Source organism: Numida meleagris, chromosome 1 (assembly GCF_002078875.1).
Source record: "Numida meleagris isolate 19003 breed g44 Domestic line chromosome 1, NumMel1.0, whole genome shotgun sequence".
In the NCBI taxonomy this organism is placed as follows: domain Eukaryota; kingdom Metazoa; phylum Chordata; class Aves; order Galliformes; family Numididae; genus Numida; species Numida meleagris.
This window is the reverse complement of record NC_034409.1, coordinates 36,155,463-36,159,498: the sequence shown is the minus strand read 5'-3', so window position 1 is coordinate 36,159,498 and position 4,036 is coordinate 36,155,463. Positions and strand designations below refer to the sequence as shown.

At 45.4% G+C, this 4,036-nt stretch overlaps 1 protein-coding gene across 1 annotated transcript in view; it reads right to left on the bottom strand.

Moving 5' to 3' along the window:
- CNOT2 (CCR4-NOT transcription complex subunit 2) overlaps positions 1-326 on the bottom strand; it is a 93,916-nt gene extending 93,590 nt beyond the window's left edge. The window contains exon 1 of the mRNA XM_021385160.1: positions 121-326. The gene's annotated coding sequence lies outside the window, so the exon portion shown is untranslated. The remainder of the gene's footprint in view (positions 1-120) is intronic.

The following is a 4,036-nucleotide window of genomic DNA, read 5'->3' as shown; positions in this document are numbered from 1 at the left end:
ACAGGTGCGGCTCGGGGAGGGGGGCAGCGGCCGGCCCGCGACGGGAGCCGGGGCCGAGGCCCGGGCAGCCCTGGCTCCCGAGGGGGAAAGGAAAGGGGGGGCGGCCGGGGCCGGACTCACCGCATGAATTTTCTTGTCCCGCGGATCCAAGATGGCTGAGTATCCAGCACGGAGGATGCTGGGGGAGCAACCTTTACCCTCTGACCCGGCCGCCGCCGTGACCCCGCCGCCGCCGCCGTTCGGCCTGCTGCGGCGCTGAGGGGCGGGGAGAGCGCCGCGCCGCTCGGTGCTGCGGAGCGACGCGGGGTTGCGGGGACGGGAGGAGGAGAAGGGGGAAGGAGAAGCGCGGCCCGCTTCGCTGCGCTTCCTCCGCCTCCCGCGGGAGACGCGGCCCGGCGCCTGGGGCCGGCGGGGCACGTAGGCCGCGGGGCTGCCGCGCCGCTCGGCGGGACCTGTGGCGGGCGGGAACGTCGGGCTGCGCCGCTGCCGCGCTCGGCGCCCATTTTGTGAGGGCAGACGGTGGCCCCGCGGCTGTGGGGCCTTCGCCCCCTTTCCAGGCCGGGGCGCCGGGGGTCACACGGACATACCCCCGGAGGAGTGGCACGGCCTGGTGGCAAGGGCAGAGGACACGTCCTGGTTCTTCTGGAGATGCGAGATGGCCTGGGAGGGGTCTGGGTCAGGAGCCACTGTCGTGATGAGTGGAAGTCTGAATCTCCTGTGTTGGCTAGGTCATGGTGGACACGCAGGCCTTGCTGCCTGTCTTATGATTAAAATGGATGTTACCTAGATGATAGAACTTTTAAACCTTTTTAGTTTATCACCATGGAAATATGTGGTGATACCACATATGGGTCAAGTACAGTGAATGCAGATGCGCAAAATGCTCATAATGCAAATAATCCCTTTGAATTCAATGAAACAATGAACAGTACCAAAGCTAGGCCTGTATGTGAGTGTTTACAGATTGAGGCCAATGGTATTTGCCACCTGGCTTCTCTGCTCCATCCATTAATGGCATTTCTTTTTTTAGTTTTGTTAGGAAATAATCGTGAAGTTGAAAAATGAAAATGAAAAATTTACATATAACACTTTGCCAGGAATAGTCATCTTCTTTCAGTAACTTCATGCACTTGTTACCAATCAGGTTTGATTTTGGAGCTCCAAACACAAAAAAAAGGTATTTAGTTGGTTACACAACACTAGTATTTCACAGAAACATTGGTACCTGTGGTGATGTCTCTGTCAACGTCTTCTGAAGTTGGAAGAGCGGTCTTCCATCTAAGCTGGGAGACCAGTTTCTGAATGCCACCAACTATGAGCCAGTCATAGGTGTCATGTCACTTTAAAAGTTGTCTACACACATCATCCAGGAAAATGCTGTATTTTATTCTAGTTTCTTGGCCTTTGTTTCTCAAATATGTGTGCCTTTACTGTACAAAAAAAATAGCTGTAAAACATAAGTGACGTCCTGTTATGGAGATAGTATCTATGAGGTTCTGAAGTTCATTTTTTGATCCTAAAAAATGGAAGATTCCTTTACACTGTGTAACAGACATGAAGGCAGTACTTTTAGGCTGAAAAAGATAATAAACCTAACTAGACTTCATTGATGTTAAATAAGCTTTTCTTTTGTCTTATCAATCCTTTGACATCCATGTATAAACATTATGTTTTGTTTCACTTTAATGGTGTCTTTTCAAAAAGCTATTTTTTGTTACATTTCCCAAAAAAAGGAGTCATAAGCAACTTGATCCAGCTGTAGGTGTCCCTGTTCATGGCAGGGGAGTTGGACTGGATGACCTTTAGATGTCCCTTCCTACTCAAATGATTCTGTGATTCTACAGTTTAAGACTTAGGATACCCAAGAATTCATTGTAAGTAAACTAAGCATCTAACGTTGTCAGTGCATCCTTGAGGACATGTCTTGGTGCCGACTGCCAGATTGGAATTCACATGCAAATCAGTTGGCATTTAAGCAACAAAAAGCCTCTAAACTTCAACAGATCCAGAAAATATATATATATAAAATGTCTGGTTAGCCTAGTTGGCAATCTTGTTGCCTAACTAGCAATCTCAGGTTGTATAAATTGTGATGTGAATTCTGATAGTGAAACTAACCTGCCCCTCTGCCTAAAACTGTGTTTAGCTGTGGAATATTATCACTGTAGCTGTAGCTGGTGTGCATTTGACTTCCTTGCTTGTTTCCTTAAAGTGAATGTTGTTAGCATTTTAATGCTTCAAAATAATCTCTGAAGCTGAAAAAGAGAATGTATTGGGCTGTACAGGCTGTGTTCCTACATTTGCTACTTACAACATTGGCTTGATTTATTTTTCTACAATGGTGAGGCCTGTTTTGCCTCATTGCACCCACTTAATTGAAGAGGTGTTTGGATCTCATTTAATTAAATGGCTGCTGATTGTATGTGGACACTCCTAATCCATTTTGAACCTTGTGTAGTTTGACCTCCTTGTGTGAATCTTCATCTACAAACAGATATGCATTTGTTACTTTTAATCTCATTTAATTAAACATTTTCCCCCATTTTTGTTGGTGTTTTATTGTAAGCTTATTGATGTATTTTACAAACTAGGGTGATGCACATCGATTTTTAATCAGTACAAGAACATCTGTAGGAGTTGGTCTGCAAGTTTTACATAGGACAGTGTAGGTGAAGGACATACATGATGGCAGTATCTACAGAAGAGCTGTACTACAGCATGTTGCATGCCACAGGCCCATGCAGTCAAGTGTTCCTGTGATTCTCTTAAAGTCCGTAAGCATCATCATCTCCATTTGAATTTCCAGCTGGCTATTGCTTCTACTGATATCCAGAGAGTGCTAAAAGCATGCAGCATCTGTCTGGAGCACTGTTGGCATGAACATTTGGAAAGAGGGCACCAAGAGAGATGAATGTACTTAGAATCCCCACATGCTTTATCACTGTGGCTCTACGTGTCCACTGGCAAGCCTCTGCAGTGTTCCTTAACCCCAGCTCCAGTAAGTGTTTAGATGCTCTTTGGCCCTATTCAGCATCACTTATGGAGGTGGGCAATGCAGCCACCGAGGTGGGAGGAAGAGGAATTGCCAGAGTGTGCACAGGACACCATTAGGGTGCTCCATTTGCTTTGCCATTGGCTGTAGTAAGTCCACCATCCTCAGCCCTGAATGGAGGCAGAGCATGATGAATAGCCAGGATTGTGGGTCACTTTCAGATACAACCAAAAGGCACGTTGGAGTGCATCAAGAATCTTTCCTTCTCCAGACTACAGTATTCCTCCGGAACAGCAAATATAGTGCAATTGCCTAGTGCAAGAGTTAGCAGCTTTTCAGTGATGGCAAACCAGGCTGTATTTTCCTTTCACAAATTAGGGTGTAAGCCTATCAAAAGCCTTGATAGAAACAGCTGGAACTAGAAGATAGTATTCCTTGACTGCAGGATGCATTTGATTAGCCAAAAGAGTGAAATACCGCTTCCAAAGAAGGCAGAGGTTTCTGATTTCTGCTGAATTTACAACTGTATGACATTCATGAATTGGGAACGGGAGTTTTGCACTGATGTCTTCCTTGTTGCATGATGTTCAAAAGTATGTCAGTTTGCTTTCTTTAGAGCAAGACTGTGGGGTTACTACACAGTAAGAATTAATCTTTGCTGTAGAAGAACACAGCAGTTGTTTCTTTTTCTTTCCTTTTTTTTTTTTCATAAATACAGCCTATTTGATTTTTTAAAATATTTCTTTAACACAAAGGTAAAGATGTGTCTATCTTACCCCAAATCTGATACTAAAGATCTCACCACAGAGGTGTGTTAAAGCATTTTTTTCAGGCATAATAGCAGTAAGCTCTTCCTTTTTGCTCTAGACCTCTGATTCTTAAATATTTCACTGAAATAGAGCATGAAATAGCTAAGTTTGGGAGAATTTGGTTTGTTAGGTTGACTTGTACAAGTTAGCCTCCAATTTCTGGTGGAAGGGAAAGGAAGGGAAGGGAAGGGAAGGGAAGGGAAGGGAAGGGAAGGGAAGGGAAGGGAAGGGAAGG